This window comes from Schistocerca piceifrons, chromosome 2 (genome assembly GCF_021461385.2).
Source record: "Schistocerca piceifrons isolate TAMUIC-IGC-003096 chromosome 2, iqSchPice1.1, whole genome shotgun sequence".
Taxonomy (NCBI): Eukaryota; Metazoa; Arthropoda; class Insecta; order Orthoptera; family Acrididae; genus Schistocerca; species Schistocerca piceifrons.
The window spans coordinates 306043056-306060766 of NC_060139.1; the positions used below are offsets into that span (position 1 = coordinate 306043056).

The 17711-nt window shown below is 42.6% G+C and overlaps 1 protein-coding gene across 1 annotated transcript in view; it reads right to left on the reverse strand.

Annotated features, from left to right (window-relative positions):
- LOC124777758 (39S ribosomal protein L2, mitochondrial) overlaps nucleotides 1-17711 on the reverse strand; it is a 52481-nt gene that overhangs the window by 21608 nt on the left and 13162 nt on the right. The window lies entirely within an intron of this gene.

Genomic DNA, 17711 nt, shown 5'->3' on the forward strand with positions numbered 1-17711 from the left:
GCATCTCATCGACTACAAACTCATTACAGAGAGAGCACAAGCCCAGGTTGGCAAGGAAAGGGAAGAAAATAGGCCTTGTCTTTAACAAAGGAATCAGACTGGTATTTGCCTTAAGTGATTCAGGGAAATCATGGAAAACCTAAATCTGGATAGGGATTTGAACCACCATCCTCCAAAATGTAAATCCACTGCGCTAACCACTGCACCACCTCACTCAGTTGTGAGGATGCTATGCAGGAAGAAAGATTTTCAGCAATCCTTTGTAATCACATGGAATTTCTCTAGTTTTGTCATGAACACTATGCAAATTATATGTCAGAGGAAGTTATAAGCTTTTTGTATCCCTACCTGTAATTTGAACAGCATTTTTACAAAACTTATTTACTGACTAAATGAATCTGTGATGAACTACACAACTTTTCTTTAAATTTTCTCTCTCACCTTCTTTAATCCAATTTTGCATGGGCGAAAGACCATCAAATAATACTCAAGAAATGGTCAAACATGGGTTCTGTCCTGTGTGAACTATTTTAACTTAGTATCCTGTTACCCTGCTTTTTCCCACGGCTAGATTTATGTGGTAATTCTACTTTGATTTACTCAGACAAATACTCCCAGATACATGCAGATTGAGACTGAGTCCACTGATCCATAACCAATGGCCCAGCCAAAACATATCAAGTCCTTTTATTTATTCAGATTACATTTACTGTATTTATGTTCGATGTCCACTCCACCAACAACTGAGCATCTTTAAGGTTGTCTCCATTTCAAAAATATTTCCTTAATTTCACCTCCCTGTAATCTCATCATCATCTGCAAACAGTCTCAGAGCTTCAAATACAATATGTACCTTGTCATTTATACACAATGTGGACAGTAATGGTACTATAAAACAACCTTGTATACCGGAAATTATTTTCACTTCTGACATGATCTCCCGATTAAGAACAATGTACTACTTGTCAGGGCACCTTCATTGCAATCACATATCTGTTGCAATGTTTGATCTATACACATTCTCTTTATATTGAGGTGTGGAATTGTGTTGAAGGCCTTCTGAAATACAAGAAATGGTATTACGAATCTGAGCTCCACTATCTACTGTCTTTTAGGTATCAAAAGCAAATCCTCTGTAATCACACGGAATTTCTCTAGTTTTGTCATGAACACTATGCAAATTATATGTCAAAGGAACAATTGGAACATTAGCAGAAGGAGCTATTGAGGGAAGGAATCGGCGGGGGCAACCAAGGATATCATACATGCAACAGATCATGAATGACGTTGGATGTAAGACATACGTGGAAATGAAGATGGACAGAAGAGAGGAATGGCACTCTGGTGCAAACCAACCTCAGGGTTGAACACTAAAAGAAAGAAGAAGAAGAAGAAGAAGCAAAGAAAGCAAGCAAGCTGGGTTTCACATGACTGCTGCTTATGGAAATCATCTTGATTCTTAAAGATGTGTTATTAGATTTCCGAATTGGAGTGACGGGGTGAAAGGGACCAAACTACAGAGCTCCATCCTATATGTGCCAGGATGGGAACAGTCCGCAGAGAGGAAGAATACAGAAAGCAAATCCTGAGGAACCCAACTGCAACTGTGAATCAAGAGAGAGAAGCAAGTAGAAGTGAGAGAGGGGTAAGAGGGTAAAGGTGGATGAGTTGTCTCATCAAGAAAGCTGCTGAAGACCCCCGGAACATGTTATGTGATGGGAGGTGCACACTTTGCATCCAACCAGTGTTTCCCAACCCTCCACTACCACACAAAAACTGGCAACATAGACAAGTTGATAAAATCTCAGGAAAGAGAACAACAATGACAAGATAGTAAATCAACAACAGATGTAAAAGAATGAGAAGAATTAAAAAGGTGGGAAGGACAGGAGCCAAGCTAGCCCACCAAGCTACAGCAGCCATGGGCCCCCCCTGGATTGGAGCTGGCAATGGGCAGCCTTCCAATCCCTGAAGCACCCAATGAGGCCAATGTTCCCTACCTCACAAAGAGAAGTAAAACTAAGACCAGATTAGCAACTTTGGTGTTGTCTGCTAGCACAAGAGGCAGCAAGTTTAAGGTTTCACCTTAAGATGGCCAATGCCCAATACCAAGTCAAAAAATAATGGTAGATTCCCTGTGAGGAGCACGGAGAGAAGACTGCCACATAGTTGTGGACCTCTTCAATGTTCCCAGTTTGATCAGAGACACTAGGGGACACCAATCCATATTCCAAGCCTACAACAACTGATGGAGTAGTGTCAACTGAAGGTCCGGCTCTGGCACCACCACCTCCAAAGTCAGCATCCTGGTAGCCAACTTGGACAACCAGGCAGCATGATAATTTCCTGGATTCCAATATATCCTGCGGTCCAGACAACGACAACCTACAGTCCAGCTCGATGGAGATCAGAGAAAATATCTTGCACATCCATGACCAACTGTAGCATTGGTCGACAGAGTGAACATTGTCAAGAAGTCACTGGCAATTCGTCTCACTGGTGCAAGAACGAACGTGACTGGGGGCTCGAGCGATGGCCACCAATTTTGCACTGAATACACTTCATCCATTTGGCAGGGAGCACTGATCACTGCACCTTGCATGAGTGTAGGCAAAATCAGTTCATCTGTCGACCATAGGCTCATCATTGTATACCTCTCCTGAACCCAGTAAAGCATCAAGGATGACCAGGCACTGGCAACAAAAAACCATGGGTTCAACAGTCTTTCAGTCCAAAGGATTAGTTGATACAGATACAAGGACTGGGTATGCACCACGGGTGCATACACAGTTGATCCCTGATGGGAGGCGACAGTAGGGGAGTTGGAGTTCAGAGCAGACACAGTATGCGAAATGTGATTGTGACTCCAGTCCTGGGTCTCTGTTGTGGGAGGTGGATCTCCTTACCATGAAGGAGGACACTGTAGGGAAGTGGCAAATGTGTGTTGCACAGCTGAGCAGCTGGCCCCTGATCTACAGGAGAGGGTCCCAGCCTCTGTGTGTAGGCTGTTGTTACTGAAGCAGTGAAATCTATAAGTTGTGACCAGCACGTTCATTTAGGTAGGCGAAGATGGGAAAGAGACATGTCTTGGCAGCTGAAAACCAAAAGCCACAGGTGACAGCCCAGGGCTTTGTGTTTTGTATGGCACCCTGCAGCTGGCATTGAGCAGCGCCCACATTGGAGAGCAATAGTAAATGCAAAATTCATCAGCATACAGGGAATGTGACGCTGTAGACACCACAGCTGCAGCTAGACCATTGACAGCAACTAGAAAAAGGGGCACACTGTGGGACCCCATTTGTCTGTATATGAGAGGAGCACTGCAGAAAATTCCAACTTGAAGCTGGAAAATACGGTGCGACAAGGAATGTAGGGTAAGAAGGATGTGATGGTGCCATATGGTGTCATAAGACTTCTGCATGTCAAAAAAAGACAGTGATTAGTGGTGGCACCATGCAAAAGATGATTGGAGGTCAGACTCCAGGCAGACCAAATTGTCGGCAGTAGAATGGCTTTGGCAAAAACCAACCTCGGATGGAGCCAAAAAACCCCGAGACTCAAGGTACCAACAAAGCCACCAGCTCACCATTCATTCAAGCAACTTCCAGAAAACATTACTAAGACTAACTGGGCACAATAGCTGTCCACATCAAGGTGGTGTTTACCCAGTTTCAGTACTGGGATGATCATGCTTTGTTACCACTGAGACGGGTACTCACCCTCACCCCAGATAAGGTTGAAAATGGCAAGGATGTGACCTTGGCAATCTACCAATAGGTGTTTCAGCATTTGGCTGTGGATGCAATCTAACCTTGGAGTTGTGTCAGTGAAAAGGGCTATGGCACTGAAGAATTCCCACTCACTGAACAGAGCATTATATGGCCTAGATAAACAAATTCACTCTACTTGCTGTTTGAGGACATGAAGTATAGACTGATAATTCTCAGACCCAGAGGCCCAAACAAAATGCAGAGCAAAATGTTCAGTGACAGCACTGGGCTGCTGTACACAACACCAATCAGGGAGACACTAGGTACACATGTTGAGGACTGGTGTCCATAGAGGCATTGTACCTTCACCCAAACCTGTGGAGGAGGAGTATGCTGTTGAATGGTAGTTAACATACCATTCCCAGAACTCTTGTTTGTGTTGTTTTGTTAGGCAGTGGACCTGGGCATGGCACCATTTAAAGCCAATGAGATTCTCCGTCAATGGATGTCGTGTATGGCATTAAGAGAGCACATCTACAACCTCTACTGGCCAGGGCTATTTCAGATGCTCACCAAGGTACTGTCTTCCGACAGGGATCCCAAGGAATAGGAGATCACCAAGTCCGCTGCTGTGAGAATGGCTGCAGTTGTGTTCTGGACAGCCGCCTTGATACTTTCTCTTGACAGGGTACTAAAGGCAAAAGGCATCCCAGTCAGAATTGTTGAGAGCCCATCTGGGTGGACACCCAGCCAAGTGATGCTGAGGGAGAGACAGGATGATCAGAGAATGACAACTGCCTCACAGGTCATCATTGACTGGCCAATGGATGGAAAGGAAAAGAATAGTGTTGCAAATGGAATGGCTGAATAATATCTGTATGTCAGACTGGAGCAGATGAGGGTACCTGTATTACAAAGACAAAAATCCAGCTCAACAATAAAGTTTCAGTAGCTTTACTATGGAGGTCATAGTTCCATCCCACGAAGGGTTGTGATCATTGAAGTCACAAAAATGATGAACGGTACAGGGAGATGAGAAATCTGTGCAGACAACACTGTCTGAGACACTTCACTATTAGGAGGGAGGCACACTTTACAGATGGTAAAATCCACAACAGACATCCTCACATGAAGACCCAGAGCTTCCAAAGTTGTGTCAAGTGGCACATGTTTGCTTCAGACAGAGTCCAGAACATATGTGTAAACTCCAACTGATGCTCTGTTGTAATCAACTCAGTTGTTAAAATGGCCCCAATAAATGCACAGTATAGGGATTTGCAATGCTGGAATCCAAGTTTCCTGGAGAGCAATGCAGAAGTGGGAGAAACATAAGACACATTGGCGCTCAGCCTGGTAGTGGTAAAAACCACTATAGTTCCACTGGAGAATCAATCTGTTGGTATCCTGTGGGGGTGTGAAGAGACCAAGGAGGCAAGTATGCCCTAGGGTCACCTACTCCCACCAGTTGTGAGGATATAGCATCAACACACACTGATTCTGAATCAGGTCAGGTAGGGGGATCCAGTGTCATAGGGGCATTGGGAACTCCTCCTCAGGTACTGATTTGGAATATGTGGGGTCTGGTGGTATAGGGATCATCAGAAATCTTCTTTGTCTTTGAGGACATCTTTTTGTCTCTCTTCTCCTTTGAGTTCAATACTGGCTTGTCTGCCCTAGTTTCATGGGCAGGGAAGGAGCACGAAGCTCTATGACAAGCAACCTGTGTCTCCTTCAGCTACTCGTTGGTATCTTGTTGCAGATCAGCAGGATCCTGGGAGGGGAGCTTCCTGAGGAACTCCTTCCTGATAAGAAACACCAGAGGAGGCTGTTGCTTCTCTGGTTGGGTGGGAATGGGGATCGACATCCCCATGACTGGGGAGTCAATGCTCCCAAAGTGCCTACAGGGAAACAGTAGGAGAAGGGCCCCCAACCACCACGGGAGCACGTATAGTTGAGAAGCCCCAAGGGCCCAATGTGGAAGGCTCAAAGGTCAGGGGGTTCTGTCACCACAGAGGATGATATCACTGTAGCTGTAGCAAACATCTTAATCATATATACAGGATGCAAATGATCATATTTCTTTATGGCCCCCTCATACACGAGTCGGTCAAGTGGAGGGTCTTGTATTCTTGGAGCTTCTTTTCTCTTTGCAAGACACAGTGCAGTCCGGTGAACAGGGGGAGTGGCATGCCCCCACGGCTGACACAGAGGGAGGGAGGGGGGTGGGCATCTGTGTGCAACTGATGTAATCCCTGCAGACAGGGCTGGCATTACAATGTGACGACACATGCATGGGAGAGGGAGTCCGCCCTGGTAGCTGAGTGGTCAGCGTGACAAACTGTCAATCTTAAGGGCTCGGGTTCGATTCCCGGCTGGGTCGGAAATTTTCTCCGCTCAGGGACTGGGTGTTGTGTTGTCCTAATCATCATCATTTCATCCCCATCGACGGGCAGGTCGCCGAAGTGGCGTCAAATCGAAAGACCTGCACCAGGCGAACGGTCTACCCGACGGGAGGCCCTAGCCACACGTCATCTATCTCTATGGGAGAGGGAACATACAGTTTCACGTCACATAGACATTCCATCAGCTTGATGTTTTCAGGCAATGAGTCATTTCAAAGGGCAAGATGAAGACCCTAGTATCAACCCCTATTGTCCTTTGGTTGCCACTGTACATGACATATGAAACACATCCTGTCACTCCAAATTAGCATGTACCTCATCATCTGTCTCTAAAAGGAGGTTGTGGTGGAAGATGATACCTTGCACCATATTGAGACTGTTACTGGGTGATACATAACTGTCGCACACGAGCAGCACCCACAACTGTGTAGGACATGCCATTTTAATCGGAACTGAACCACTTCTCATTTTCGAAATTGCTGCTACTTCTCCTAACCTGTCCTCAGCATGTTCAACCAAAAAAACAATGGCTTTATATTAAAAAAAGGAATCTATATCAGTCCTAGAGTAAACTAAGTATTGTGATGAGTACTTCTCTCCTTGCCTCTTAACCCTACATTCCTCCCACAGCATAGTCAGGGAAGTAAATGCTGTGGGGTTTTACCACTTCACACTGTGCTAGTGCTTTCCTTTAGAAAGAGGCCGTGTGGGCATCAATGGAACAAAGGTTGATCCACTTCATTTGCATAGGGATCCCACGAGCCACTACAGAAACAAATGTCAACCCAAAGACAGCCTTACATGCTTGAGCAAGCCTTACACAAATTGGGGGACACAAGGTACCCCACAGGTTGCCCACTAGTGACTGTTCTACCTCAACACCCATTCACTTTATCAGCATATAGCACAGGTTGTGTGTGTGTGTGTGTGTGTGTGTGTGTGTGTGCCTTCCTTGGCATCTCAGCAATGAAGCCAAGGCCCCCACTCTCTAAAACACACAATGTTCCGCCACCACATCTAACAATGGTCCCTGAAGTACACCCAGATTTTATCATAGAAAAGGTCTGGCAGCACTGGCCAGTCTGGGAAACCCAGCATTGCCATACCCACACCCAACCACTGCTGGTGGAGCTCCCTGGAAAAAACAAAGCCCTCAGTTCCCATTTTTGGAGAGAGGGAGAGGGAGACGTGAATGCTCAAAATTATAAACCATATCCAAGCATGGCTGGCACCAAGAAGACTACCCAGTGGAAAGGCTGAGGAAAGAAAAGAATGGACTTTCAGCATAGAAAGGGGAATAGCACTGTGAAGGCTGGGGCCACGTGTTAGCCAAGCACATATTAACAAAAGAGGCGTGAGCCCCGTGGGAAGGTAGATTTCTGGAAAAGTTATAATACACAAGTACAAAATACGTTTCTGAGTTCCACAACACATTAACATCATTTACATAGACTGCTGACCATACAATGAAGATGTTAGAAAGTAAACTTCAAAAGTGACTGCAAAGTGGTCAGAATCTGCACCATGTTTCATTATGAGGACCTGCTGCAAGATGGATAGTGGCAGCTCACCAATTTCAGTGTACGAATCTTGGATGACCCATATTTCTAATGCCCTCATGATGAACTGTATCTATTAGTTTCAAGTATGAAGGTCGTGTAAATCCACATGTTCTGCGGCCATGATCATTATCATACTCTCTCACCAAATTTAATTAGGAGCATCACCAGATTTATATATGTTAGAAGAGACATCAATTTATCTATGATGGTGGTGGTGGTGGTAAAAAAACACAGCAATCAGCCTCTCAAGGTTAACTACAGGGGCCTTTGAGTGCAGGGCACATGTACTTAAATTATGAGAATTATTAAAATTTATGTGCAGGGAGAGGATGTTTGAATGCTTGCTTTCTTCATGATTAATTTTGACATCCATGGGGTAATACCACTTCCCCTCATTGAAAAGGAAGTTAATGAAATATTTCAAAATGCCAACAGATGGTTCAAGGCAAATGAATAATAAATAAATTTCGACAAGACTCAGTATACACAATTCAGTAATTCTCATAGAGTGCCATAACCTAAATGCTAAGTTTTCAGAAGTACAGATACATTACAATCTAAATGGAAAACCCACTGTCTAGAGATAATGAAGCATTTAGTTCATCTACGTATGCAGAGCATATGATTTCTGACGCATGTGATTTAAAAACTAAGAATCTAGTTTATTCTTCATATTTCAGCCCACTAAAGAGTTATGGAATCATTTTTGGGGAAATTCATAATACAGAAACATGGTTATAATAATTATGTCTAGGGTTGCTTTTTAGAACATTCTGCTGAGATCTTTCAAAATACTTAGCATTTTTGGCAGCTGCTTCACAATATAAATGCAGTTTGATGTTGGAGGGGAGACAGACAAACTGACTGACAGACAGAGAAAATAAATCGTTGTATGCAAAAATGGGTAGCTTAAGGCCATCATGTAAACTGTCAGAAGGTGCCATAGTTTTCTACTATAATAGTAAAGCTGACACTTCATAGCAAGACATCATAACTGTGATACATAAAGCATGCAAATCACTGAACTAAACTTACCAGTATTTCTGTTTTCTCAAAAAATAGTGAAAAGTATGAATATAGCACTAGCACCAAAAACAAGATCCAGGAAGACTTCAAGAAGTCAGATAAATGGGTACACATGTATTCGACAACCTGCCAGAGCATATTAAATGCCTTGTAGGTAATACAGAGGAGTTTAAGACTAATTTTTACAGAACTTGTTGTTGGACAACTCCTTCTACATCATGGAAAAGTATCTTCAAAGAAACTTATTAATGCTCTAGGTTATTCTATATCTAACATTAATGCTGTAGTATAAAAACCTCTCATAAATCATATAATCACACTGGATATCTCAATGGATCAATCAATATACAAGGGTAATCCCAAAAGTAAGGTCTCCTATTTTTTTATAAGCACATAGACCTGTTTATTTCTACAATGGTTTACATCAGTTTACAGCTTGAACATTTAGCTATTTTTAACATAATCACCATTTCTGTCGATGCATTTTTGTAGACGCTGTGGCAGTTTTTGTATGCCCATGTCATACCAGCTAGCGGCCATGCTGTTCAGAAAGTTATGAACCTCTTCTTTCACCTCGTCATCGGAGCTGAATCGCTTTCCGGCCAAATGTTCTTTTAACCTAGGGAACAGGTGATAGTCACCGTGCACCAAGTCAGGACTATAGGGTGGGTGAGTGATTATGTTCCACTGAAACTGTTCTGAATTGCCCGTTTGAGTTTTTTCAGAGTCTCACAGTACCCGTCAGCGTTAATTGTGGTCCCAGCGATTCAGCTCCGACAATGAGGTGAAAGAAGTGATTCATAACTTTCTGAACAGCATGGTGTGAGTTGGTATTACATGGGCATACAAAAACTGCCACAGCATCTACAAAAGTGCATCGACAGAAATGGTTTGTTGTTGTGTTGGGGGAGGAGACCAAACTGCGAGGTCATCGGTCTCATCGGATTAGGGAACGAAGTCGGCCGCGCCCTTTTCAAAGGAACCATCCCGGCATTTGCCTGAAGAGATTTAGGGAAATCACAGAAAACCTAAATCAGGATGGCCGGACGCGGGATTGAACCGTCGACAGAAATGGTGATTATGTCGAAAAATAGCTAAATGTTCAAGCTGTAAACTGATGTAAACCATTGTAGAAATAAACGGGTCTATGTACTTATAAAAAAATAGGAGATCTTACTTTTGGGATTACCCTCATAATTATGCACATGGTCGCTAGGGATGATGTGGAAGGATACACCTGCTGGCACAGCGTAACATGGTAAAACACCAGTCTCAGATGTAATAGCTGCTGAGGACTGCTAGGGTCTCACTTGTACACCAGCCGGTGTTTAATAAAGCACACTCTTCAGTGTATCTATTGATGACAACACTGCACTACTTGGTGTTCTCCTGGATTGTGATTTGGACTTTACTGTTACCCATAGATGACATTTGGGTAGTGCATGGATTTGCCTGTCTGTCAAATGTAGGGCTTCCATTGCTCAGCATTCCACTGACCGTTGTGCTCTCAGTGAATGAACTCACAGCATATGGGTGCACTGAGATTGCTTATGTCACCCATCGACAGTTTCTCAAGTTTGATCCCAATAAAAGTGTACATCCACGTGAGTTTTGGAATGACTTTGAGGATATCTTGCCTAAAGTGTGGAGTGATAAGCAGAAGATCGGATTTATTACTTCAAGCTTAATGAGGGAGGCAAGAATCTGGGGGAACTTGGCCTCAGAAAAAAATACTAAATTACAGGAACTTAAAAACACGCTTCTTTGAGGAGTGCTGGGGTAAGCGAAAGCAAATGGATGTACTTAACAGTTTCTGGTCTGGGGAAAAATATGACCCCAAGAAAGAAGGAATAAAAAGATTTGTACAAAGGTGGGTAACTACTCTATCCTATCTTAGTAATAAAGTAGAAATGGAGCAAATCATTTTGGGGGTAGAAAATAAGTTACCTTGGAATTGGAAGAATAAAATAATATCTACACCTAGAGACAATGTAGATAAATTTGTACAATATCTAGAACGCGTTGAATCAGTACTCAAAGAGGAGGAAAGCGCGAGAAGAGAGTATCGCCCTCCTGTTAGACAGAATGACAATTGCACTGATGCAAACATCAGCAGAATGAGTGTGCAGAGAGAAGGTAGGTCACGAGGGAGAGGCAGGACATATGATAATCGGGTCAGTGACCAGGGGCAGTATGGAGACAGCCGACAGATGTCAAGAGGTGATGCAACCAACTGGCGAAGGACATCAGTTAGCGGTGACACACCGCGGCCGGAAAACTTGTAGCTGTCTACGATTATGCTAGCGTTCGTAGACAACGGCATTCCCAGTTAAACCCGCTGGCAAAACCATCCATAAGAAAGGCACCAGTAAAACCACCTAGCATTAATATAGTTGCTACAAAAGAAGGGAAGAATAACAGGGAGCAACAAGAGACAGCAGAATTAATTAAAGTAGAGTTAATGGGGCACAGTAATATTAACAATAAGAATAAGAACACGCTTGTCGAAGAAATAAGTACTGATAATAAGGTTTTGAATCAGGAGGTGAAGGTAAATCTGCACAGCGAAACAGATGAGGATCTGTCTGACAGTGGTGGAAACAGAAATGAAGCAGAAGTCTAAGATGTGCTTAATAGGTTATCTGAAGCAGTTGAGGGTCGTGAAGAAGAAGAGGAGAAGGAAGAAGTGGAGGATATATATATTGCTGACGACACCTGGGTTAGGGTCGCAGAAACAGAGGTGAGTAAAGGAAGAGAAACACTAGAGAGATGTTTTGATTTAGCACTAGTGGACAGACTGGTAGGAGCTGCCACTAATAATCCACCCACAAGACAGGTTTTGACAGAAGGGAAACGGTGCAGGATTTATTAGACGAAGTAAAACCTGAAATCAAAAAAGAGTACTTAGGACAGCCAATAATAGAGTTCAGTGTATTAAATGAAAAGGTAAAGTGTTTAATAAGTACAGGATCAGAGGTGTGTGCTGTGTCACAAAATTTTGTGAATGGACTCCTAGATAATAAACAAGTAGTAAAGATGCCAGTAAGTGGCTTAAATATAATTGTAGCAACAGGAAAAACCAAGAAGGTTGTAGAGCAAGAAGTATTCCTACCCATAGTTGTAAAGGGGGTAGTAATTAAGCAGAACTTCTTAGTAATAAGTGGACTAAGCGTAGACATGCTGGTGAGTGCTGATTTTCTTAGTAAACATGAAGGATGGGTAAATTTCGGGATAAATGATGTAATGGTTAGAATTAATGGTAACCTTATAACAATACCCTTTAAAAGTAAGAGACCATGTGACGATACAGAACTGAATGACTTTCCAATCCGTATTTGCAAGACGACAAAACTGATGGAAGGCTACAATGAGTACAGTGGAGGTAAAGAAGTGGATCCGTCTGAGCTGGATAGCGTCAGAGAAATGATTGATGACAAATTACAGGACTTAAGTGATACCTCAGAGGGCTTTGCACTCTTTGCAGAGTTAAGTGCGTGACGAACACTAGGTCTCGAGTCATATGACAATACTATTTCCTTTCATTTCATATTGTCAACCTTCCCCTTATTTCATTCAGAACTTTTTACTATCTTCTTTCTTTCTTCACTATCTAGGAGCGTCAGAGACGAAAATACCTCAGAGGGCTTTGCATCCTTGCAGAGCTAAGTGCATGACGAACACTAGGTCTCGAGTCATATGACAATACTATTTCCTTTCATTTCGTATTGTCAACCTTCCCCTTATTTCATTCAGAACTTTTTACTATGATCTTTCTTTCTTCACTATCTAGGAGCGTTAAAGAGACGACAATACCTCAGCGGGCTTTGCACTCTTTGCAGAGCTAAGTGCGTGATGAACACTAGGTCTCAAGCCGTATGACAATACTATTTCATTTCGTATTGTCAACCTTCCCCTTATTTCATTCAGAACTTTTTACTATAATATTTCTTTCTTCACTATCTAGCGTTAGAGAGAGTACAAGGAGATTGTTTTGGGAACAGAGGCAGGGTGTGGCCTGCATAATGTCAGTAAAGGACTGAGAGGCAAGGTGTTGCCTGCTCAATGGCGTGAGAACCTCGGGAGGTTGTTTTGGTAAGGGAGGTTAAGGTATGATACAGAGCAGCAAGGCTGTCTGTAAAATAATGGTAATATGTTGTAAGAAGAATATTTGTGTCAGGAAATGAGAAAATGTTTCAATAAGAATGTATGTGAGGAAATAATTACAGAGCAGCAAGGATGGCTGTAAAACGATGGTAATGTGTAACAGAGTAGTAAAAGTGTTGCCTGCTAAATAATAATAAACAAAGGAGTGAGAGGCAAGGTGTTGCCTGCTCAATGTTGGTAAAAGAAGGAGAGGCTATGCTTGTAAACAGAGTGAGGTAATGTAAGTAACAGCAACACATTTCCATTCAACCACAGTCCAATGTCAATGACTCAGTGCCCACTGCAATCATAATTAACTATCTCATTGGGTCAACATAGGTACATGTAGGGGTTGTCTGCTGCATAGCCCCTTGTTCAACAATATGGGCTTACCACTGTGCTCCAAAATGCTTGTGCCTATACCAGCACTGTATTTTGTTGTCAGATCTACCACAGATCACCCATATGCTACTCCAGGATGAAAAGGTGGGCACAGAAGGGGAATTCATGATGGGCCACAACAAACCAGCCACAAGACTAAAAAAGAAAAAGCCATGCTGGAATAAGATTTGTCAGACTGTTTTGCTGACTGTTCCAACTATGATGGATCAGCAGTATCTTGAGCTCTGACAATGAAAGCACAAACATCTACGTCTTCATCTACATGGATACTCTGCAAATCACATTTAAGTGCCTGGCAGACGGTTCATCGAACCACCTTCACAATTCTCTATTGTTCAACTCTTGCGTAGCACGCGGAAAGAACGAACACCTGTATCTTTCTGTACGAGCTCCGATTTCTGTTATTTTATCATGGTGATCATTTCTCCCTATGTAGGTTGGTCTCAACAAAATATTTTCGCATTTGCAGGAGAAAGTAGGTGATTGGAATGTTGTGAGAAGATTCCATCACAACGAAAAACGCCTTTGTTTTAATGATGTCCACCACAAATCCTGTATCATTTCAGTGACACTCTCTTGCCTATTTCATGATAATTCAAAACAAGCTGTCGTTCTTTGAACTTTTTCGATGTACTCTGTCAATCCTATTGGGTAAGGATCCCACACCACGCAGTTGTATTCTAAAAGAGGACAGACAAGTGTAGTGCAGGCAGTCTACTTAGTAAATCTGTTACATTTTCTAAGTGTCCTGCCAAAAAAAATGCAGCCTTTGGTTAGCCTTCCCCACAACATTTCCTATGTGTTTCTTCCAATTTAAGTTGTTCGTAATTGTAATTCCTAGATATTTAGTTGAATTTATGGCCTTTAGATTTGACAAATTTATCACGAAACCGAAGTTTAACGGATTCCTTTTAGCAGTCATGTGGATGACTTCGCACTTTTCATTACTTGGAGTCAAACAGAAGCTCAAGCTCATACAGAAGCTGAAGGATCTGGTGCATATAAAATTGCTTTTGGCAATTGCAACTTTTCAGTCATTCAGTGAAGCTCAAGAAGACTGACAGTTGTATTAGAAACATGTAGCACCTCGTTACCAGGCAAGTGATGTTAAGGCTCCAGAATGACAATGAGTCTTCCTATTGTCTACAAAACAACAGTGAGCAGAAATGCAAGTTTAGATGTTCTTGTCAACTATCGTACACAGTACCATTAATATGCAATATAGCACTTAGATTATCACCAGTCAGTGAAGTGTGTGCTCATGTGTTGTAGCAGTCAGATCTTTCTTTAGTTGAAGTTTTACACACTGCTGGAGCACTGGAGATTTCTCAAGCAGCTCAGGCTACTAATTTCACAGACAGTGAAATACCAGAACTGTCATCTCAATCAATCAACAAATGCAGTATAACCTAATGTGTTTGTTTGTGAAATTGCAAAATTGCTGAAGTAGTCCTCATTTGACAGGAATCAAACCCAGCACCATAACAGTTTTTCCACCTGCGAAATATTCACAGACTGCCTCGTTGTACCATTTGTTTCTCTCTCCATTTTACATCCAGCTGTCCACACTGTAGTGACACATGTCAACAGTGTTTTCATTAGGTTGTACATTAGATTTTTGTTACAGCTGGCAGCATTGTCAGCAGTCACACGTGCTGATGCAAATAAGAACCATCACAAAGACAACGGGACAATGATATCACCATGCCACTGTATGTTGAAAGCAACAATACATGATATTCCAATTTTATTCCTTTTTGACACCAGGGCCTCTGTCTTTATCGTCCTACATATCTCAGATTGGAGGCTCCCCCTTAAAACCAGAAGCAGCTGAGTTGTGGATTTACATTCATCTTACAATTCCGATATTATGCCAGAAAGGTTTTGCAGCTAATGTATATGCAAGTCATCAGCATCCTTTGTTTTTTTGTAGTAGCAGAACCCTCAGTGGAAAATATTTTTGGGCTGGGTGATTATACAGCCTTTGGGTTTTCTATTCAACAACCAGCCCATGCAATTCAGAATACTATTTCATGTGCATAAGTGGATTTTTTTGAGTGCTTCCTTGTTTTCTCCAGGTCTGGGAATGGCTTGTAACTTCTTGTCATGCATTACATTAAAAGAGTTGGTAGTACCAAAATTTTTCAAAGCTCACTTGATATCTTTGCCAGTTTGTACAAACTGGCTGGCTGAGGCACTTCCTTCAGAAGCCTCTCCGGATCTTCATTATTTCTTTTCACAATGTCATGTACTTCATCTTTTCAACGGCATCTAGCAACTGAAAAAAATGACTGTTGGTGTCATGGTGATTGCGGAGGTTCTGTAACCCTGCGTATCACTTCACTTTCATCAGCCTCACTGGGACATTCCCAGAATGAAGAATCTGGCCCAGTGATGTGTATTGGTCAAGTACCAATGAGGATACTGCATGCAAGGCTCAATCATGCCAAGCTTCTGAGACATAGCAATCAGCACCACCACGTCAACAGCAGCTGTCGCATACGCCTACCAACCAGCCTTGGTATCGGGTGCACGTGGATTTTATGGGTCCATTCCATGTGGCCATGTGGTTGATTTCAGTAGATCAAAATGCAACAGACCACAATGGGGAACACTTCTAATGCCCTGGCCTCTATTTTTTCTATTGAAGGAGCATAATGAATTCTTGTCACTGACTATGGGCTGCAGTTGGCAACCCTGGTTTTCAGCAGTTTTGGACCCAGAAAAGAATCAAGCACACTATTGCACTTCTGTTGCACCCTTCCTCTAATTTCAGGGCCAAACATTTTGTGTGAACACTGAAACCACAGACAGAAAAACTACTAACATCCAAATTTATCGATTCTGCACTGCTTTCCTTTTTGTCATCTTACCAGGTGACACTGATCCAAAATCGAAGCCCAGCAGAACTCTGGCATGGCACCCTCATTGTTCCTTGCTAGACCTGTTGGAGCCTCTACTGACACAAGAAGAAGAAGAAGAAGAAGAAGAAGAAGAAGAAGAAGTCACATATTTTAAGGTGGATGTCCCTAACTGGGGGTGCACGTTTGGACATATGGCTGACTGGCGGGATACATGACTTCATCACCTTCTAGTAAGACCACAAGCTGCTCCTGGTGGCACACCTCGAGGCATCACTCACTTGCACCATCCTGGGCAAGCTCCAACTCTGGATCTGCCACACTGACAAGGGCAGCACACCTCACTGACCCCAAAACTCAACACCAGCAGATATAGGGTCCAATTCTACACTAACATCCCAGGTGGTGGGCACCTGACATTCCTTGTTCTCCTGCCGTCATACATCACCCTTGTGGATTTGCACACAGGTGATACAGAGGAGATCCCCCAGTCTGCGCTGGGTCTGATTTTAGACCCACAGCTTTCTTCAGATGCAGCAGAAAGATTCAAGTCTGAATCACCATCACTTCTTGCCTCTCCAGTGCCAGACATGGGAGCAGCTCCTCTACTGTCAGCACCTGAAGCCACACCATAGCATTCGCAGCAGGCCATGCCCACCTTGTCCTCCCTCCACTTGTCCAACGTGGTTCCACCCTATGGGCCAATGCAAATGGGGTGGAATATTGTAATCCCACCAAGCATATCGATGGAGTGCTCAATGCATAGATCTGGCAAGGTCATTAGATGTTGTGTGGAAGGATACATCTGAGAGCACCAGATCACACAACACAACACCCATGATAGATGTAAGGACTGCCACGGACCATCATGGTTTCACTTGTCAACTAAAAGATGTTTATAGCAAAGTTATCTGGTGCATTTACCATATTTTACAGGCTATAAGACATTACAGCATATAAGAATCACCTTAATTTTTACATAGTTTTTTTATCATTTTTACCATCTTTATTATTAGACTACAAAGCCTGACCAAAAGAAGAAAAGTTCTTAGTTTATAAAACCGAACTGAACTTTAAAATCCTTGAAAATCGTCATGTGAACTTTGTTGTTGTTGTTGTTGTTGTTGTTTGTCGGGTTTCACCCAAGGTTCATTTGTTTCATTCATCTATCATATAAACTTTAAATGGCTTATTTATTGAGACATCAAGAGGTTGCAGTTGTGAAGTAAGTCCCCCCTGAATAACAGCAAATTGTGTATTTCCCTGTCTCAGTTTCTCTTTCACAGAATTTTTCAAATGACTGCAAAGGTGATCATGCACAAGAAGAGAACTATTCTTCAATACAGCACCTTTCCTTCTCTCTCACACTATGTTAATCTCTAATTTCACACCAGCCTCATCCATCCAACCCTTATCATTTATGTGAATAGCAACACCTGGTGATATTTCAGAAGTTTTTGGAATTCTTTTGCACTTGAAAATGATCACTGGATTCAGTTTAGTACCATCAGCACAACATGAAAGGACAACAGGGTAGCACCATTTTTTCATGTCCACTTGTTTTTATAGTTACAGTTGTAGCACCTTTCATGGCAACAGTCCTGT